Raw genomic sequence first — 23431 nt, forward strand, 5'->3', positions numbered from 1 at the left:
CAGCTTGATACAAAACTTTTATGCCCCTAAGAAATTTTCAATGGTTGACTTTCAATTCCCACTATTTCGCGTGGTGTAGTCTGCTTGAGCTTTAGATATGCTTCACTTTTTAGCTCAAGCCTTAAAAATATATGATAAAATGGATAGATCGAGTGGATAAAATACATAAATTACTCCTACCATTCAAAACTTCCCAAGGCTCACCTAGATGTTTAATTTCCATCCAACCTTTTCATAAGGTCACAAAGACATGTACAAAGGGAAAACATAAATATTAGTTTAATCCAAAACTCAAGTGCCTCCCAGAAGTTTTCAACGGTCAGCTTTCAATTTCTACTTCTTCATGCGGTGTGGTCCACTTGAGCCTTCAATATGCCTCTTTTTTTGGGCTCATGCCATGAAAAGATTTGTCAAAATGATGGCCCGCATGATAAAACATATACATCATGGTGGCCTCCCAACATGACCGTCCATCTCTAGCTAGATCCTGGTGGGGTAGCGCCCAATCCACGTCCCTCTTCTTGCAACAGAGGAATTCGGTCATACATATGGTTGCACAACTGATCTTGAATGGATTGGGCTGGACAGAGAGGCCCATCAGTTGAGCCCATATGATCTTTCAGGCCCATAAAACTAACTAGACTACCATAAGATTCTACTCTATCCTAGCTAATGACCTGATACGGTGGTCTATCCCAGTCAAACTTATTTAACAGTGTTGGGCTGGGTATCTAGAACCGGGTCTATACCCGAACTAGTTGATGGGGCAGATTCCAATGGTCCGTTGTTTGTGGAAGGTGGTGGTACTGAGAGAAATTCTATTGCTCAATCCACTGGAACGGCTGCACTACTCTTGGCAATGGCCTTTCACGCGTGTTGACACTCAGTATATATTCTTTGTGTAGTGTGTGTGGGAGTGCTAGAATCGATATAACGGCTCCATTCAAGCAACTTTGATCCTAAGCACTAAAATAAGCATATGCATCTAATATAAATATATATGACCCAAATATGAGAGGATTGGTTACCTACTCAGCCACTTGCAAAATTTTGTAATGATCATACGATAATTGAAGGGTAGGGTTATTCCCCCGAAAATAGGTTGTGCTTTGCTTTTCACATGGATTTTTTAGTACACCAAAGCAATCATGATAAAAAGAAAAACTCACAATCAACTACTATGAGTGACGACAAGAAACTGCTGGATACTGGATCAAAGACAAATACAACATATGAGTGTACATTTGGATTACAATTAAAAACTATAGCTAAGAATTATCACTACTGGATTATTGCTACTCCTAGAGTAAATTAAGATAAAAGATAGATTTATTTTGATTTAATTGTGTTGAAAGTCTTTTTCTGTTGATTTCCTCTTCTACTTATAGATCTCTCCTTTAGCCTTTATTCAAGCATTTCTTCTCTTCAATTTTGTAGTATATATGATGGCTAAAGAGTCACCATTCAGATCCTTCTTCTACGTGTGTTCGTGTTTTGACTATTCGTCTTCTCTCAACCAAACTCCATTCTGCTTTCTCAATCACATTTTGCTTCTCTGTTGCACTCCAAGTTTTACTTAGCTCGACCAAAATACCTTGTTGATTATGCTTCATCCTCAGATGACGTGTAATACCAAATCAATGCCAACTATGATTCCATAAAAATCGGACTATATCTTTTAGAAAACCTTTTCATACACCTTCTACCTTTTGTGTAACACCACATGTCATTCCTTTATTGGCCCTATTCCGAGAGGTCGGAAAATGGGGTACAACATTGCCCCTCACGTCGCCTCATCGTTGAAAAAAAGGTGAAGGCGACATTGCTTCATTACCCGATGCAATTAATGTAATTGATCCTTTTCCACATGTCGGCTCCCTATTGACCAAATGCGCCCGAGATAACAATTGAATGGTGGTTTGTTCTTCGCTACCGTTGCGACACATTGCACCCAGTTACATCCACTCGAGGGGTCATGATTACATCCTCATGCACATGATCTCGGCCAATATACATGATGTTTTAAATATTTCCATCTTTTTCATCCTTCTTTGATCGCATATGTTCGTTTTCTTCTCAAAACCTTTTAAGTACTTCATGGCTGCCTCTTCGTCCTCTGTTCTTGCGATTGCGTCTTATGATAAAATGTCCAGAGAATTAGAAAAATTTGCCCTTTATGTTTTGGAAGAAATCCTGTTTGAATCCTCTATTTCTGACAATAGGATTTTCTGTGCACTCGAGCCATCCTTTAATCTTAAAAGCACTTGCTCCCAACTTAAATCATTGAGTCAATTCTTCTTTACACATCTTGATGAAACCCTTCTCCTTCAATCGATTCTCCCAGATCCTTTTGCTGCTCTCAAATCTCCAAGGGTTTGGCTGAAACCTTTAAACGGATGGGAAGAATGGTATAACCGTGTATCTAAGCAGCATGACGATACATGGAAATCGATTGGTATTGATAAATGTATCAAAATTTCCCTCATTGACTATTGAGCTTACTCATCTTTAATGGCTGCTGCCTCGGCTTTTTGAAGTCAATCAACAAACACTTTCCACTTGGTTGTGGCCTTATGAGTCCAACAATCAGGGACATCTATGCCCTTACTCATCTTCTTCCCTTCGGTAAAGTAGTCTACATGAACTTTACTGTAAAGGATGAACATTTCCTCATCTACCTAAAGAGGCAGGGTAAATTGTATTCTATCTTTATGTTTATCTTTCATAAAAATATAGATAATGTCGGCCACCAAACGCATGCGGCATATCTTCTAATGTGGATTTGTTAATATTTACTTTGTGTAAATGTAATCCAAATTACCAAAGAGTACCTCCATTTGGCTGAGGCATTGGATAGCGGCTTGCAATTAGCACTTGCTCCTTTTGTGCTTGGTCACCTTTATCGCGGTCTGTATAAAGCAACTATCAAAGGGCTTCACAGCAGTGGTGGCCTGTTGTAGCTTCTACAAATGTGACTTTTTGAATATTTCAAGTCCTTTGTTTGCCAACCTTTTTCATCTTCAAATGTCCCTAGATAGAAAATCCTCTCATACCAAATAATCTCTCATTCATGTGCTAAGTGCATGAACTATTTTTTCTCTCTTCACAATCTTCCCCACTGTTTCTCCTGCCTATTCTAGAACGCACCTTGTTGAAGTTCTTCCTTTATCACGAAAGCATCTTTTTCAACTCTCTTGAACCACAATATTGAAGCAAATGTGTCTTTCTAGTGCCGAGGTACGGAAGAAGGGTAGCTGAATCCTAACTCAAGATGATGGATCTTTAAGGGTACATATTAGAATTTTTAAGGGTACATATTAGGATTTTTAAGGACTAGCATTCAATGCCCTTTAGTATAAAAGATTTTTCGTTAAAGATGAGTGTTAGTGCATTAATGAATCTAGAGTTTATATTTCAATCCAAGCTTTGAATGCTCAATAAATATGTTTGATCACAAGGATTGAATGACGAACTCCATGTGGAAAAGAACCTGAGAGGAGGGATTTTAGTTAGAGAATAATACTTTAAAAGACTCTATGAATTTCTTACCAAAGGGTTTAGTTGATCATGTAACAAATTTATATAAAGATTTAAAATGGTAAAAAATGGCTAGTTAGTGACCTATCAACTTGACGATTTAACTTGTTGAAATGTCCTTCAACCTGTCGATTTGATGCTTCAATCGGTCGAAATAATTAGTGTCACAAGGTGTTTATATATCTGTCCAGATTTTGCCACTTTTGATCTGTCAACCGCCATTTTCGACCTATCAAAATTGACGACCTGTTGAAATATCCCATCCATGGGTCGAAATCTACAAAATTTTGAGTTTTCTTCTCTGTCTAGTTTTTGGCACTTTCGACCTATCGACCCTTATTTTTGACCTGACGAAACATCTTGTCTATGGGTCGAAATCCTCAAAAATATGAGTTTTCTTTTCTATCTCATTTTCTAGCATTTCGACCTGTTGGCCATGTATTTCGACCTATCGATCTAACCTGTTGACCTGTCGAGGAGTTTGTTTATGGGTCAACAACAACATACTATGTGTATTTGATGAATTTTTCATGCCAGATTCCGATCCTGGGATCTTACAAGGAGGATTTTTTTTTTATATACATTTAACTCGTAATAAGTATAACCACAAGATTACCCAATTGACAAAGACAACATCATCATCACATATCTACTAATATAATCATTTGAGTACAATGCTGAAAGGGAAAATACATATATCGAAATCAAAGCTCCAGAATACAACTGCACGCTCCAAGCTCAACGCTGCTGTAACCTAATAACACCTGCACGCATCTATCGTGCATAAGCTTATAGAAAGCTTAGGAGGTGGTGTAAGTGTGTGCACAAGGTAAGTGCCAAGTATTCAATACAATGTCATTATCATACAAACTGGAAGTACTGGTAATCCATAAATCGTACAATATCGGAATAAGCAAAGATACTCGCAAGATCATGAATTATACGATAACGTAAATACTGACAAGAGCAGGAATTATCGGAGTAAACGAAATACTCACAAGATCATAGATCATACGATAGAGTAAGCGGAAATACGAGCAAGTCCATGAGCCAATCAATATCGAATACGCAATATATAACAGTACGCAAACGAGGAGTCATAAAGAGCCAAATATCAAATGCCGAGAATGCAATGGGGTATATAATTCCTTATTTGTTCACAAATACGTCATCCATATCTAGACCATATAAATGCAGAAGCACAGTAACCCAAGATGTCGTATGTCGCGAATGTAATGCAATATGCGGTGCGAATGGAATGACCATGCTGCTGGAGTGTGAAGTCGGGATGGTAGTGCGTAGTATCACAGGCTATGGGGTCTATCACAAGGGACTTCTATCCAAACCAGTCCCATACCTAAATTTGGATAGTCAGATTCAATGTGGTAAACTCCTGATCTCAGGTTAGTCGCGCGCCCCAACCGAAATCCTGGCCATTGCGAAGGCACACGTAACAACTAGTTGCATACCACCAACCCGAGTAGATAGTGAATGAATGAATGCATGAATGAGTATGCAACTCCTGCTCACTAAATCCACATATCAGTACAGTTCATCTCTGGGATCATCACCGGGGTTTAGTACACTCCAAATGGCACTGCCGCTCTCCCAGCCGCACAGTCCAAGTGAGCATAAGAAACCTCACTATCCGCCTTGCCAATAGTCTGCCAATACCTATCCGGCACGTCGATAGCGGACCCATTCACGAGCTGGTCAAACTCAGCCTAGTATTGCCCCCTACCCTCGGGCGAGTAAGGCCACACCCCCTCCCAACCGACCACGACACAGTGGGAGACGCGGCCTCCTGGTATTTGGCACTCGGGCGCTCATGTATCCACTCGGTCTCGACGTTGGGGCGTCTCCTGGCCACGGAGGTTTAGAGATTTTCACCCAGGGACATCTATGGCGCCCGTATGCTAGAACCAAACATTTCCGGTGTCCTATTTGGCCATCCACGATATGCCTGTGGAGGCTACGACCTTGATGTCGCTAGGGCGTATAGTAATCATAATGCGAGATGCATGAGTCATACAATCCAGTCATGCATCAGTCCTGCACATACCGTGTGCTCATGTGAGATAACCTCCACCTACCAGGGAGTCTCATAACAACATGCTCAATGACATATGCAATGATCAACCACCTCTCATAACAAACATGCAGATGATGCGTATGGGCATGTATCATGATGCTATGCTGTCACATACTCATAATTGGTATCCACAACCAGCATCGATAATCGACCTCGACCATGTGGACACTTAACCAACATTGCCCCCAAGGAATGGCCTACATAGAGTCAAACATATAATGGGCCCACGGCCTCACACAAGGGCCTAATATACAACACAATGAGTCTTACTCAAAGGCCACATATACACAACAGGTGGACCCTGCTCATGGGTCTAATACATATCACAATGGGCCTTGCCCATGGGCCATGAATACATCACAATGGGCCTTGCCCATAGGCCTCAAACACAGGACATGTGGGCCCTACACATGGGTCTTGAATTCATTAAATGGACCATGCATCATAGGCTTAATACATATCACAATGGCCCTCAACTACGGGTCACATATACATCATGCAGGTCTCGACAATCGGCCATGGCAATCGAATTCGATACTCAGAATCGGCCTCGACAATCGGAACCGGCCAATACAATCGACCTCGACAAATCAACACCGATAATCTACATCGATAATTAGCACCAACAATCAGCTTCGATAATCAACACCGACGACCGGTCACATAGACAAGACTGGGTCCATAGATGAACATCTGATCAATCATAATATAAAGATCAGCCCTCGACCATGGTTTTATCAAATCTGGTAGCATGGAGCCATCCGTCCATGGTAAATGGGGCCCACTTATTTGGGTTAACCCACTAAGAGAATGATGAGAATGGGCCCGATAAGGCCTAAAGAAGGGTCACAATGTGGACATCCAACCATCACTGCCTAGCAATGTGGACATTTAACCAACATTGCTCCCAAGGAGTGGTCCACATAGAGTCAAACATAAGATGGGCCCAAATATCCAACAAGTGGGCCTCAAATAGTCATCACAGTGGGCCTTACACATACAACACGTGGACCTACACATCACGGTGGGTCGATACATTGGGCCGCACGCCACACCAATGGGCCTCAATTCAACAAGTGGGCCGCATCAATGAGCCAAAAATACATCTCAATGGGCCTCATCACAAGAGTAGGAATATTTCACAATGGCCTCACTAAATGGGTCGGAAACACATCTCAATGGGCCACGACGTATGGGCCGAGTATATATCACAATGGGCCACGACCCATGGGCCGCTACCCGTGGGCCTCAAATACAAGTGGGCCACATTAATGGGGCCCATATATAAACCTCAGGTGGGCCCTACTCATGGGCTTCAAATACATAATATGTGGGCCCTACCCATGGGTCTTATACGCTTCAAATGGGTCACGCGTCATGGGCCCAATACATGTCACAATAGGCCTTGCATCAATGGGCCGCACTAATGGGCCTCGTACACATTAAGTGGGTTGTATCAAATAGGCAGCACTAATGGGCCTCGACCCATGAGCCCTGATATATATCATAATGGGGTGCCTACTCTAGATGGCGTGGATAAAAATACATCAAAGTGGGCCTAACAAATGGGCCACAACATACATCAAAGTAGGCCTCATAACATGGTCATACATACATCAAATGGGCCACACCAATGGGCCCCATATATATCAAATGGGCCACACTCAAATATAAGTGGTGATAATGATTTTCACTACTAAAATTTTCAAGGCCCGCCATAACATTTATTTCCCATCTAATCTAATCATAAGGTCTCAAGATTTCAAAGATAGCCGTTCAATCCTCACCATGCACTATGGTCCACTTGATAAATAAATCTGTATTATTTTCATCCTAAACCTTAAAATCATTTTTCCAAAAATGGTTGGACGGTTGGATGAAACACATGCATCGTGGTGCGTCCCATTGGGATGGAAGGCATAGATAAGTCACATATCCCGCTATGGAGGTCCACAATTGTGGACACAACACATGCATAAATGGGTCTTAAGTAAGACCCACCAAAATGTTTATTTTCCACCCATCCTAGGGCCCAACATACCGTCCATCCAAACTGGGGCCAACATGATGTTTATTTTCCATCCAAACTAATCTGGTGATAGGGTCACATGGGCCTAGGGCCCGCTATAATATTTATTTGCATCCAACCTAGGCCACTGTAATATTTATTTGCATTCAACCTGGGCCACTGTAATATTTATTTGCATCCAACCTGTTAATAAGGTCATATAGACCTGGGGCCCACTACAATATTTATTTATTTATTTATTATTATTATTATTATTATTATTTTAACCTGTTGATAGGGTCACACGACATTGGACCCACTACAACATTTACTTGCATCCAATCTGTTGATAAAGTCACATGGGCCAAGGGCCCACCGCAATGTTTACTTGCCATACAACCTCTTTATAAAGTCACGTGGACTAAGCCACTGTAATATTTATTTGTCCACCAAACTTTTGGTACGATTATGTGATCTTGGGGTCCACCATGATGTAGTTCACAAATCCAACCCATTCATTGTGTGTGTCCCACCAATTTAAGGGTCCAAACAGAGTTTCAGGTGGATCCAAGCTGCATGTGGACCCCAACAGTTGATTCCATGTGGCTTGACATACCACCGCATGAAAGATGATGGTGTGGGCCATACGAGAACGTTTTATAACTGATTTTTAGAACCAACGTATCAAATAAAGGGACCTATCAAATGAATGGCGTGGATGTAGAACATACATCATGGTAGGGTCCACCATTGGGGCCAATGGGATCCTCCCTACTTAACGTTGGACGTCCAGAGAGTCTGGACGTCAATGTACATGCATGCATATATATTTATATTTTTTTTTAATCCTAGGTGGGACCCACATTAACCAGATCTACTCCGTCCATTATATCTGTCCCATAAAGTTAGGGGTCCAAACCAAGTTTCAATCACATCCAAAACTCAAGGAGGCCCCACCAGATGATTTTATATTTTTAGGCATGTTATCACATGATTATAGAAGGAATGGCCCACAAGAGTTCCGTATACAGCTAATATATGGGATGGAAGGCAAGTCCATGGCGACCCATCAAATCAACGGTGTCGATCTTCAAAATGCAACACCTGGCGCCCACGGCTGGAGCCGTGAGGTCCAGCTAAGCCGTCCGCCCGCCCATGCAGTCTTCTGACAGCAGCAGCGTCTGTGTTTTTTTTTTTTTTTTTCTCTAAATCCAATTTTTCTAGGGAATTTCTTAGGTGGGGCCCTCATCAGGAAAATCTATCCTGACCATTGCATCTCACGGCTCAATATTGACCAAACAAGACCAATATTGAGTATTTTTCAATCAGCATGTAGAATCGTTGGGTGAGTTTTCAACGTTAAAAATTTCAATTTCCTACAGTATGGCCCGCTTGATTGTCAGATTAGCCTCATCTTTTGGCTCAACGCCTAAAATGAGATGAGAAGTGAAATGGGCGGCGTGGATTTTATACATACATCAAGGTGGGGCCTGCATGAGCAGCCCACCTCCAAATACTATTCTTCTTCCTCTCCTTTGCTTATTAGTACACCACCATTTCAGTGCACGCACACCACTTTAGCCACTCTCTGTCCAGCGTCCCTTGGACGTTGGACAACATAGGTATAACACAATCATCATAGTGGGTCCTACGTGTAGGTGGTCCACGTGTCACCAAGGTGGGTCCCACATGAACGTGGCCCACCATATTTAAATCAACTTGATATTTGTGTGTTTCCATCACTATAAAGTAGGGTCCACATGACTTGTACGGTTGGGATAAAACATACCTCAAGATGGGATTCATCCAAGTGGGCCACACATCACAAAAAAATGAGAGGAAAAGAAAGGAGCACCCACCTCGAAATCTCTTCTTCCTTCTTCCGCCAATGCATGATAGAGCCCCAAAGAAACAATTTCAATGGCGGAGATGATCATTGGATGGTGAAGATGGGAGATAGGGAGGTGGGCCACACTAGCTCTCTCATGGGAGCCATGGACGTGGGTTGCTCCATGGAGGGATTGCTTGGAATGGAGAGAAGTGAAAGAGAGAAATGATGTAAGGGAGTGATGAGAGAGAGGGATGGTGAGGTAATGGGAATTAATGAGTTGACTTATGGGGAAAAGGGAAGGTAAGGTGGTATGGTAGGGTGATGTCACCCTTAGGGTGACATCATAGTAATTAATGTTTTTAGGGAAGTACAACAATAGGGATAGGTGGGTCCCACAATCAAGCGATCAATGACCTAGATAATGCACGGGCCGGATCTTATAATCTGAGCATCGTATTGACGCACAAGACGCATCGTCGGAACCGCGGCGACGGCACGGTCAAAATGACATAGGTCTCATTTTGAGTCGGCTCGGGTTTACAGGATGTGACTCAAGAGCATGCGCCAATGCTATCTACTCGTCCCGGGTCGCCGAAACTCGACTAGAGGGAACCGTAGAAGTTTATGGAATGGTACAGGCTAGGTTACGGGTCTTACAATCGCATTGCTGTTGACCTGTCGAGGAGTTTGTTTATGGGTCAACAACAACATACTATGTGTATTTGATGAATTTTTTAAGTTTGGTTCTTTTGCACTTTCTTTCACAAGGTCCATCCTGATATAATGGACACTTAACCTTGGTTAGATGGATTGGGGAATGTCTATGATTTTTTAGGCCACCTAACAAAGGGTTTTGGGATTTTACTAGGTTTTTTAGGTTTTGACACATACATAAACCTTTGAATCTTCACTTCGCACACTTTGGATCTTCAAGTCTTGACATCTTCAACTTAATTGGGGCTCATTTGACTTAATGAAACTGACTTCATGCTAATTGAAAAATTAATACATTTACAATTTCTCCCTTTGTTAACTACGTGACAAAACACCTAACCTATACTCATCATAGTCTCCATACTATGAGTATCTCAAAACTATTACTCTTTTTAATATAAATCATATATATGTCTTCACTATACAAGATATACAATTTTTATACAAAAATAGCATGAATAAAGACATACTTGGCTTCATTTGCTCCCCCCCAAATCCTTGCATCAAACACAATGATAGGTTCTCTAGTGGGACTTATTCTCCCCCTTTTTATCAGTAATTGACAAAGATTGGTTAGCACAAAGTGATATCTAGAAGCAAAAGGGGGAGAAAATATTCATTGAGCATGGGGATGAGAAGCACTTAACATAGATCAACAGTACATTCATTGAACTAGACAAAAAATAAGGCATGCAACCCAATAGCATTCAAACCATAAAGAGAGGTTTACATTATATCCACATGAATATGGAAAAGTAAAATGGGCAAGTGCCCCAGCATGACCCAAAATTGAAATATCTAGATACATACACACATCTTCAGTCAATAAAAAAAATGCCTTATGACCGAGATTATCAATACACGAAAAAATCATCAACAGAACATCAAGACAACCACTATCTCAAGACATTAACATAACATCATCTTAAGACTAGACTGTCGACCTCAGGTTAGAATTCGCAACTCGTTTGTGTCTGAAATCTATAGGAGTAGTGGGATGATCGTCACAGAGAATCAAATTGTCATTCAGTGTGTGCCAATCGCTCCACTATGGCTACTTGGCTAGCTAGAAGTTGAGCATGTCCTGTATAAAGACATGCCTGATCAGTTAGGATCCTCTCATGGTACTGAAGCATGTGTCAAATGTAATTAGGAGTCTCTGGAGGATAAGCGGCTGTAGGAGTCTCATTAGGAATTGTGGGAGGTTTCTCAAGGACATCCTCAGGATCTTGAGAAAGATCGACCTGAGAGGACTCGACTGTAGTAGGAGCAGCTCCGGTGTAAACTACAAGATGATCGACAAGAGGTTGTTGTTGCACTGGGACTCCCAACACTAGTAGCTTCATTTTCTTAAACATGGCCTAATTGATGGGAGTAGGTTCAGTGGTAGCCTCTTCTTTATTAGGAAGACCTATGCGATGGGCTAGCTTGGATATGAGGAATTCGAAGGGGAGCGAGGTAGTGTTGCGCCTGCTGCGAGTCATCACGAAATGCAGCTCATCCATGATATTGGTCAAAAGGCACAACTTGTGCCTTTGACTAACATGAAAGAGAGTTTCACCCATATTCTGTGTGAGGTCGACTCGATTCCCTTTCTCGAATAGACGTTTGTGAGAAATACGACATGTAGAATCCTAATCTCATTGGCCATGTGGGAAGCTCAAATGGCATTCCCATCTTGCCACGGGATGTTTTGACCAATGCATAACACATGAGTCATTACCTCCCTGGCTGCCAATCTAGCGACCCCTAAAGAAGGAACTCCCTTAGTTGACCTAGGAGCAAAAATAGCACGGGATATGTCATCAATCGAGATGGTCCAGACTCTCCCGTTGTGATGAATGTCGAAGCTAGGGGGATCATCGGTGGAATTTCTATAGTAGGAGTAGAATCTATGGACGACATTAGGTTTGACAGGTCCACCCATTTGGAGGATGGGGTTCCAATCAATGGGAGTAAGAAGTTCACGCACCCATATCCTTCTAGGCAAGATAGTCGTCTGTTCAGGCATAACATTGCAAAACTATAGCCTTTCACATTCCTTCCATTATGACTCATTTTCATCCTCAGAAGAGGATTCATGTGGTGACCAGAAAAAAGGGGCAAAGGCTACGGATAAAAACCGAAGCAAAAAGCCTATTACTACGGATCTAGTCCGTAGCACGTCCATAGCTATTGGTGGTGTAGCTAAAGGTCAAAAAACTGATGGCTACGGCTTACATCCGTAGCAATAGAGAGCAGTAGCTACGAATAAAAGCCATAGCTATAATTTCTGTAGTGAAATGTACCTATACCTACAGATTAAATCCATAGCATGACTGTAGCAATTGGTACTGTAGCTATAGGTCTTAAAGCTATAGCTACGGATTTAATCCATGCCATAGAACATATAGGTACGGATCTAATTCGTAGCCATATTCTTTGTAGCGAAAAGTACATATAGGTATGGATAATATTCGTAGCTAAAAGTAGTATGAAATCCATAGCAAAAGGCAGAAGTTAGTAATAGCTACGGTTTATAGATAAAAGGCTATGACCAATGTCAGTAGCTATTTCCTTAAAAAAAATAAAAAATAAAAAATCTAATGATGGTGTAATTACAAAACAAATTTACAGAAATTCAGATACCAATGTAAGAAAATAATAAAATTACAGAACCTAAAAAGGCAGGAATTCATCTACAAATAAGAAAATAAACTTAAAAAAAAAAAAAAAAAAACAACTTTAGATCTGTTGTAATAGCATGAAAAGAAATATCCAAATCCAAAAGCAGATGTCATCCTTCTCCATACCAAATTTATTACATGAATTCAATAGATTACATGTCTCTAAATATGTTAAACATCACAAATGACTACAAAAAGTAAAAATAAAACAACCAAACTAGAAACAGATGCCGAAATTCTTTTAAAAAATCTCATAGATTTGCTGAAAACCTATAGTAGATTCAAGATCAGATGCAACAATAAAAAAAGCAGAAAATCTGTATTTTTTATGAAGTCAAACATTAAATGAGAAGAACTTGAAAAGAATTTTCCTTCTAAAGGATGCTCAAATCCAGAACCTACAATGACTCGAAGAAGCTCCGACTTTAGAATGAAATCTCTGAATCATGAGCTGTGAATTCCAACATAGCCCCTACATAATAGAGGGAAAAAAAATAAAGATATGAATGATGCTATCAAAAGCAATCTAAAGATAGAAAGCTCAATTAATAGCAAGTAAGCATCTAACTTCGCATAAAACTTGAAATTCTGGTGAAGGAAAAATAAAAATAAAATCTAATGAATCAATATTTGAAAACAGGGTAGCATAAAACCTACACCAAATTGAGGCTTTTTATTCCTGAACCTGATGACTCAGCTTAAAATCTCATCGGGTTAACTGAATCAGCTCGCTGACTTGATGAACCTAAAGACCGACACCAAAGGAATTACAGCAATTGATAGGTTGCAAATTATACAAAATATACAAAGGAAGAGAATAAAAAATAAGAAAAAATATACAAAATACCCAATACAAAATGCAAAAGCCCAAATCGAGCATGTTGTTGTATATTTGCTTCCCAATTATGGTGTATTGAACTCACACAATATTTGTTAAAATGATTAAAAGGCACGGTGACTCTCGGATTTTCTCAATTTAGACCTGAGTCGGGGGTGAATCAGCCTGACTAATTGCCCTAGTCAATTGGGGGTGACTGTGGGTATTAAAATCTGAGTTGACTGGATGAGGCTGTATGGTACTTGTCCAAGTCTTAGAACAATGGGGAAGATTGATTAGATATTAAAGAAATAACACTCACTGTAAGTTCCAAGGTAGAGGTACTTGTTTCTGAAAACCCTTCCAATCCTTACTTCCCATCTGCCATTGTGATGGTGCCTGCATTGTATCCCAAAACCAAAAAGTTTCTGTCAATAATCTCGGTGCGATGGATGTTAGGCAGATAGTATATATAGCATTATTTAGTGTATAGTCCCATATTCACAGTCCATTCCTAAAGGGTGTTGAGATGGCAGGTACATGTCTTCTCATTTGATACAATGGAAAGGCCAGTGGCTTATTGACAAGCTGTGGTTTGGCTACACTACCAAAAAAATGGGCAAAGGCTATGGATTTAATCCGTAACCATAGACCTATCGCTACGGATTAAATCCGTAACACGACCGTCGTCGTAGGTGCCGAGCTAATAGGTATAAAACCTATGGCTACGGATTTAATCCGTAGCCATAGTTTGAAATAGCTACGGATCTAATCCGTAGCAAATATTTCTGTAGCCAAAATTACCTATAGCTACAGATATTATTGGTAGCTAAAAGTAGTGTTGGATCCATAGCAATATGCCGAATTTTATAATAGCTATGGTTGTTAGATTACTAGCTACGGTTAATATCCGTAGCTATTGCCTACATTATATATATATATATATATATATATATATATAATCATTCATTCATTCATTCAATAATGAATCAATTACAATCCTTCATTCAATCAAAAGAAAGTGAGCATAGAGATTGTCTTGATAACCATGGAATCCACACCGATAGTAGACTGAGAGGTCGGAGTTTGATTGGAAGGCAACTGCTTGTGACATTTTGGGGTCTGTTGTGTTCTTGAAGGTCATGTCTCAGATTATGATGCCTCGGCCAGTGACTCCTACACCAGGAAATGACATTGATTATATGGTTAAGATATCAAATGATATTGATTAAATGGTTAGGATTAACTGATGACTAATGATATACTTGTTGGTTTTGTTGTCTGTTGGTCAACTTTTCAAATTAATCAAGCTTTGAGACATCTGAAAGGGAAAGTTACTGGAGGCTTCCGTACTTCTCTCTAATACACATGCACACCATTACTTTGGAGACAACTTTCAGATAGTATTAATTTCTTGATAAGCAATTGCATAAGTGAAATTAAAAATAAAATCTTCATCTCTTTTTTGTAAGGTAAAAAAAAAAAAATTAGAAATTTATATTCTCCAGAGCTCACTACTATTTATATTGACCAATGAATGTCTACATTAGAATCAAGTACTTGCACCTCTGTTTTCTTGATAACCTCGGGGAACAAAAGTAGATGCAACACTTGCAGCCAAACAATGGAAGGTCAGTTTCCTAGTTAGTTTCCATTATAGAAGAATTTAGGAAAACCAACTCCTCAGACAATCGTCATAGTTCATTTCTTCATTTTCTGCAATTTTCTCTAGGATAATTTTAAGTATTGGTAGAGATCCTCTTAGCAAATCAAATGCATCGAACACACATATCTTATGCATACTGTTTATTATTTAATAGGCATAATGCATTGAGTTGCTCTTGCATTTAACAAAATAATTTGAAGTACATCCGGGTAGACCTAGCAACACGATGATAGGTAATATACAAAAAATTTTCATTGAACAAGCTATTGAAGTTTAGAGTTAAGATCTTTAGAGTTATAGGGTAAGAACTAAGTTGCGTGATCATTCTAACTAGGTGCTGCTCCTGCTTCGAATTGCATTTCCAAACTCACGCTCCCACTTTTGAGCTATTTATGCATGCTAACATTAATAGATGCCTCCCACTCCTACACCTAAATCATTTGCTGCTTCACTTCACATTTTGTGCAATTATTAGTAGGTTTTTCATGTATTGCAAGACACATGAATTGCCTATTCATTAGCCAAAGAGATACCCTCTGGAGTGTCTCTTTGTATTGTACAAGCTCTGCAACTTTCTATAGTTGGTACTTGCACTCTCTCACTTTAACTCTGAAGAAATCATTCATCGAGGAAAAATAGGTAGAAAAGAAGGCTGTACAAGGAGACCCCACATGAACAAATGCCCTCATGGTAAGCTCCTCACAAAACCCATCCGCCAATATTTCAAGCCCCAAATAAACCAAGCAAAAGTATAAGGATGGGGAATATCAACTGCATTTGAAAACAAAATCTAACATATAAGGTGCACCAGTGCCCATTATAGTCTTACCTCATAGAATTCCAAAAAGGTTAGCATGACATTGAAGTCCACACCATTAGTCAAGACTTGATGTAGGGCATGTGGTGTTAACCATGTAATATTTTGGCCTTCAACCTCGGCTTGCACAATTGAACAATATGAGCATAGTAAATAGTAAAAAAGGATGCGTAGGAAAGGCTAACCCATTCCTTCATAAATGCTTGATCGCTTTAACAATAGGTGGCTAAATAGTCAAGCCAATCTTCTCAGATCAGGTCATAATCCAACTGATTCAGCACCTAGGGCTGTACAGTATTCAATTTAATTCGAGTCGAATACAATTCTAGCAATACCTGGCACTTTGCATATTTACACACGTTTAATTAAAATAGAGTCATTCACTACAAGTATGGCTGTGTGATCGGCATTTCACATATTCGCATACATTTAATTGAAACGGGGCCATTCTTTACACATGTGGCCATGTGCTCAGATTGAATGGTGACACTATCCACCTACCTGCAAGCATACATGCCAATAAGTTATCTCTTGACGAATTGGATTTACTTACACAACATGGTAATCTCCACAGATCTTTGGCATGATTGCTGCTGTTTCTCTGATGAGAACTTCCAATTCTAAGAAGGAAAACATCGTGTCCATGAGTCCATCACAGAAATAGTTGTTTACCCAAATACAAAAGCCTCACATATTGGAGCCTTGTACAAAATCAAGTCTGTTCGGTGGGTGCCATGGTATTACAATTGCTGGCCTACATTTTAAAAGATCACATAGTTCACATAATCCAGGCATGAACAACAGGTAAAAAATGACTAGTATAAAAATTCAACCACTAGTGTTCCATTCACCAATCAACTTTTATGGACATGTTTAACATGAAAAAATGTCAAGAGGGCCCAAAGATCATTAGGATCGGGTCATACCATCAAGAGATCAAGATCAATGATCTAGAAGAAAAGCTGGATAGATTGCAGTAGAAAAAAAAAATCTTCAATTGAATAATCCTAACCTCTAATAAATGCATACGAAAGTGAATGTTTTATACTTGATCTTACTAAAAATGGTCAAGTCATTGATTTAGACCCTCCATCATGTGGTTTTCGCACCTTTAACTAATTGTTCTTCACTCTTTAAAAAATCAATTTGGTCCAATGCTCGTATAACAAGATTTGGAGAATCCTTGGTGGGTACTGCAGTGAAATGCTATCCTCTTTTAGTGACCATTTTTTGGGTATTACAATGACCAGTGGACATTTAAAAAATTTCATTATCTAAACATCATAATTGGGTATTTTAGATATTAGAATACCTATCAATTGAATTCCCAATGCAAATGATTAAGGGCACGTTCTAACTAGAGTTGGGATTGGATTATAGGCCTTTTTTTAGTTGTACCTATTAAAAATTTGGTTATGGACTAGCCTCACAAAAAAAAAGGTTATGGATTGGGTGGAATGTAGTCAACTGTAAGAGGTTCTAATCGGCTGTAAAAGATGCATGCAAAGGAGGTCAACAAGATTTAACATGTGATATATCTTATCACAGTAGGTTCAAATTGGGGGCACAAACATGAAGCATAGTAATTTGCTAACAAAAAATGAGAATGAATGATAAAAAAAAAAAAAAAAAAATCAAATTCAAGATAAAAACTAAAACTATGCAATGGTGACGTTTAAGCCTAGAGCTTGATGGATGACTTGGGAGTATACCTCGTACTCATAAGCCATGATTTTATGGCATATATGTTCCACAAAAAGAAGGTTGTCATGGTTCATCCACTTGGATACGTTCTTTAGAAATAACTCATAGTTCTTCATATGCTGCGAAAAAAAATAAGGTTTAAGTATTCCTGGTTCAATCCCCATGATTCAAATAATAAGCTTTGGTTTTAAGATGAGAGAAGATCATTTACATTTGGTAATATAATCTCAACATTTGATAGCTGAAGGTTCCTAAGGAATGAATGTGAAAAGTTAGCTGATATAACTTCTTCAATAGGATTCTCTAATTGTATTTAACATGCTTAGAGATTTTTCCTCTCCATTGTTATGAACATTATGGAAACATCATTAGAATTACAACAATTTGGTTGCCTCCTCTTCTATAGATTGAAGGTTTCAAATTCAAATCGAGAAAAAGTGGAACTTGCTGAATTGTCTCACTATATAAGGTTTGAGAAATCTGTAGTAACATTAAGAACAAGTTAAGCGACCATACACAGTCGGGTGATGTCAATGATAATGACGACAATGATGTTGGCATTTCTATGTATGCATGAACCAGTATGTACCTTAAGAATGATGATTTGGAATTTGTCTTGAATCCATTGCATGTAAACAACTTGATATTAGTCCCAAAGAGATAGTGGCCGACCATTGTCTGTGCTCATGTTCATACTGAAACAACCATTTCAGTAGAAACTTTGATGCAGTAGATGTTACTGCATGGAGGCAAAATCTGATGATACTAAGAGATGCTAAATGAAATTAGTACGAAGAACTCATTAGTTTTAAAACTAGGTAGAGAAATAAATTCACAAGTGAAAGAGAAACTACATATATACAGTATGATGGAGATTCTAAGACTGTTTTCCATAGTTAAAAATATATGTGCCAAAGAATGTAATGGCTGGTTTAAAGTCAGTTTCAATTTATGATGAAAAAAGAAAATTAAAGAAACTATCTGATTGACTCCCTTCCAATCGTTGATTCTTTTATTAAGTTGGTGAGCTTACCATTGACCTGACTGAGCTACTGAATAAAAAAATCTGGAGTACGGGCAAAGGTTTTGAATATTGAATGACAAGAGTATCATTTTCAATAAAAGTTCAAGAATCATTTAGACAACCAACTAAAATTAAAAAAACTTTTATGATTCTGATTATGATTATGATTTGAGGTATTTATATGACAAACTGAATTTAAATACCTTTATAGTCATTCAAAAAAATTCTAAGACTTCTGTTTCTTGAACTTCAACAGCCTCATGTATATATCACCATATTTGTTTCTCTGTGTTTAAGCTAAAGTCACCAACTGCATCAGATGGCCTGACAATAATTTTGTGTTTTGAACATGGATCAGGGAATTTTCATGCTGGTTTCAGGTGGCAGATCCTCAGGGAAAATGAAAATAAAAATTGCAATGACATAAGAGGATCAAAATAGGTGGTGACATTAAGAAAGATGAAAGAAATAGACCATTTTATATTATTAGTGAATCAATTGAGAAGAGTAAGCCATTGCACTTCATGATTCTAGCTTCAACCTTCAAGCTAGCCCTTCAAGTCGGTGTTGTGTGTGGAGTCGGTTACAGAACTAACGCCTGCTGGTAAGAAATAGATTGATCAAACATTGGTTGCTCCAAAATGTTGATCAGATGGACAATGAGGACACCTCAGAAATCTACTGGATTGGAAAATCAAACCCTTCAATCAGTGGCCTACAAACAAAATAGTCCAAAGATCAAAGGTCCGGGATCTCCCAATCATGTTGGGGACCATTAGATCAATGACCTGGACCACTGAATCATGGCCCCACTCACAAAATCCTGTAAGTCAGCAAACCAAACATTCGCCGAAGTGCAGGATCCTATAATACCTCCACTATCAATTGCATCAGGCTTGCCACAGCCCATTGATTTCTTGAGAAGATGATTAGAGAGCTGAGAGGTTAATTGAATGTACCCTTCCTTTCTAGCACATTGATAAAAACATCAGATTTGTTCTTCCCACAATATGGTTATTCAAACAACTCCTTACTATATGGGAGGAAAGGGGAATCCAAACACCATAGGAATTGCATAGACTTTTGCCCGAGGATCTGCCACCTGAGCAACCTCTGAAGATCCAAACCTACAGGCATCTAATCGACCCCTAAGGGATCATTTGGCAACCTGTAAAGAATTTATTTCCAAGAAACAAATCACATTAGATCAAGATTCCACATTAGATTTTGGTAGCTGAAAATCACGAATCCCTAATTTCCCCAAATTCCTTCAATATGAAAGTCCCCAATATCCTCCAATTCCTAAAATCCCCAATTCCCCCATTTCCAAAATCCACAACTCCCTAATTCCTAAGATCCACAAACCCCCAAATCCTCCATGGGCGAAACAGAAATTAATAAATAGAGAGAGAGAGAGTACCAAAGTAAGAAGGAGAGTGGAGTTGCTGGTCGAGCTTCGGAAGATTCTATTAGCATGATATTCTTTCTTCACTATATGGAGAGACCACCTCCTTTTCAGCTTGCTGTAGCATGAGATAGAGAGAGAGAGAGCTCTCCATCTCCTTTTTAGATTTCTATAGCATGAGAGAGAGAGAGAGGTAGAGAAAGGGAAGAGCCCGCGAGAATGAAAATGAAAGTAAAACCTCGTGGGATCTTTTTGGGCGCAGACTGGGTATTACACCCACTGTACGGAGCTAGAGACAAGCGCTCCTATCAAGAGCTCTGTGGGGCCCATAGTGATGTATGTCGTGTATCCATGTCGTCCATTAATCTTGACAAGTAATTTTAGGATAGATCCCAAAAATGAGTCATATCTAAGGCCTAAATGGACCACACCATTACTAAAAAAAATTTAACGGTAGGTGCTTAATATCCACTGTTTCCTATAGTGTGGTCCACTTGAGCCTTGATCTGCCTCCTTTTTTAGGCTCATGTCCTAAAATGAGCTGTTAAAATGAATGGACGGCTTAGATAAAACATATACATTGTGTTGGGCCCATACAGCCCCTTACGGGACTACCCACCTCTAGATATGACCCGTAGAGTGAGTCACTTTTAGCTACAGATTAAAGCCGTAGTAATTTAGCTATGGTTTATTTCCATAGCCAAAATCCTAGATAGTCTGTAGCCTTTGCTCATTTTTTTGGTAGTGCTATTGACCTCAACACTAGCTAGCTAGCTGATGTCAAAGCTCCATGGGCCCTACCATTATGTGTGTATTTCATTCATTCTGTCCATTCATTTTGCCAGCCTCTTTCAGGGAATCAACCCAAAAATGAGGCAGATCCATAGCTAAAAAAGACCACACCACATGAAACAATTGAGAGAATAATGTCCACCATTGAAACCTTCCTAAGCTTACAGTGATGTTTTCTAACCTGTCTATAAAGTCACAAGGACGTGGTTGAAGGGAAAACACATAAATCAGCTTGATTCAAAACTTGTGGCCACAAGAACTTTTTAATTGTAATTGTTTCCTGTGGTGTTGTCCACTTGAGTTCTGGAGCAATTGTGGTCAGATTGTAAGCCCTTGCTGCAGATTCTTCCTCATCATAAGCCCCTGGTTAGCAAAAGCAAGGAGAAATTCTCCTTAGTTTAAAATAACATTGTATCAAATATGGATGAATTTTTATGAATCAAACAACTGCTCACCTAAATAGACTGTATGGTTCGTTGATGGCCCACTAGCCCAATAACAGCAAAAAGACTAGCATGAAAGAGGAAATTTGGACAAAAGAAAATGAGACATCATCACCCATGAAGCAATCGGTTAAAATTGCCTATTGAGCCATGTAAGCACTTTTTTGGTGTCTTTTAGTCTTGCTCATGCTCCCTTATGGTGCAGCAAAGTAACAACACAGTTGGCCCGTTCCAAAGAACATAACAACCAAGCATCCCAAAAAATAGAAGAAGAAAGATACAGGTCCTACGAAAGAATTGGTGCCCAACCAAAATAGCAAATAAATTAAGAAAATGTAGGTAATGCTAATAGCTTATTAAAATACAATCTTTACTTCTAATGTAAAAAAGGTGTCTTACATTTTAAATCAAGAACCTAATATTTTATATGTTAGTAGGACTACAATGTACTTATGTAAGCTTCTTTAAGTTCCCATTGTTATTTACAAGGGAAATTTAAAACTTCATAAATTCTACAAGGAATTCTCAAGGAACTAGTGTCTCCGGCTCGTTAGATGAAATGGTAGAGAGTGTATAGTGTAAGTGATTCAGACCCAATTACTTGACTCGCCCTTTAAGGATGACTCTGGGTAAGTCATGCAGTCAATAATACTTCTCTTTTGACAGATAACCAATATTCTATTAGATAAAATAGAGAAATAGATAAATAGATAAAATGAATGAATTCCCCAAATAAACAGAAGACAGATTGGGTTTGACAAGTCAATAATGGTGCCTAGAATTATTTAGCAGCATCAGCGGTATTGCCTTGTTAATCATCAGAACTGAAGGTGGAAATTTCTCAACAGCTTATATATGTCCCATCAGATCATCCCTCACAAGACCTGAGTGCAGTCTGCGATCGGCCACCCACATGGGAATCACCAAAATCATTATAGGATACTCATAGAGTAATTAATGAGATAAATTTGGCTGTCTGCCATTATTGGGGAATTTCTAAAAGCATACAAGTATATCATAACTGAAATCATTATAGGTCCACATTCCATGGACAACTTCACAACAATCGGATTGTCAATCATATCCAATCATCCCCATAAAAATTGAAATATTTCAAAATTGGATATTTTTTTTCACCTAAGAATGCATGGTCAGCATTGATACGAGATGAAATTCATGAACCCCATGCATTGTAAAAGGCCTGGAGGAAGTAACTTACAGGGTTTTGAGATTCTTCATGTTGTCGTTAATAAATTTTGGGATTTCACTAGAAATCAAGCAATTTCTTAGTATCCTGATGCATCAGCCAAGCAATGTACTTCATAAAATGAATGAAACAAGAGAGCATTGACATTGTTATATATACCAAGGATAGTAGTATATTCAATTCAACTCACAGTAACTTCATGTCTATCATATTCTCCAATGGAGGGAAGCCCACACTCAATCCAATAGGATGTTGGACTAGAATCCTTGGTAAGAGTTGTAGCTGGCTTCAGGTGGAACGCATAGATCCATGAGGCCCACTATAGTTTGTGGTAACATCTACTTCAAACATCATGTTCATCTTCTCATGTAAGAACTTAATACCTGAGAGATAAAAATATCATCCATTGCTTCTTGTGCATGAAAATTAGTGGGGTGTAAACTGTTGTCTGTTATTTCAGTCTTACAACTGAAATAACATAAAAACAGTAGGAAACAATGGATTAAACATTTTGTTTGGGAACATGAACCAACGTGAGATAGCTCAACACTTAAAAAGGAAGGCCAAATGCAATCCAAGTGTTCTACCACTGAAACATGATTATGAACCTAAAAGAGTTCCAATAAACAATAGCCAATAACTTTTTCTATTAAGGTAAAACTCTTGATATCAAGGCAAATAAGCAGATAGTTCAAAGCGAGATTAGAA

At 39.0% G+C, this 23431-nt stretch overlaps 2 long non-coding RNA genes across 2 annotated transcripts; both read right to left on the reverse strand.

Annotated features, from left to right (window-relative positions):
* Positions 1-10745: 10745 nt before the first annotated feature.
* Positions 10746-13601, reverse strand: LOC131254061 (uncharacterized). Its single transcript, XR_009175469.1, has 3 exons — positions 13506-13601; positions 13251-13320; positions 10746-10772 (listed from the first exon to the last, which is right to left on the reverse strand). It is a non-coding gene; the product is annotated as an uncharacterized LOC131254061 (long non-coding RNA).
* Positions 13602-13985: 384 nt separating this feature from the next.
* Positions 13986-23152, reverse strand: LOC131253439 (uncharacterized). Its single transcript, XR_009175174.1, has 3 exons — positions 22736-23152; positions 21255-21436; positions 13986-14064 (listed from the first exon to the last, which is right to left on the reverse strand). It is a non-coding gene; the product is annotated as an uncharacterized LOC131253439 (long non-coding RNA).
* Positions 23153-23431: the final 279 nt, after the last annotated feature.

The sequence above is a fragment of the Magnolia sinica genome, chromosome 8, assembly GCF_029962835.1.
Source record: "Magnolia sinica isolate HGM2019 chromosome 8, MsV1, whole genome shotgun sequence".
Taxonomy (NCBI): domain Eukaryota; kingdom Viridiplantae; phylum Streptophyta; class Magnoliopsida; order Magnoliales; family Magnoliaceae; genus Magnolia; species Magnolia sinica.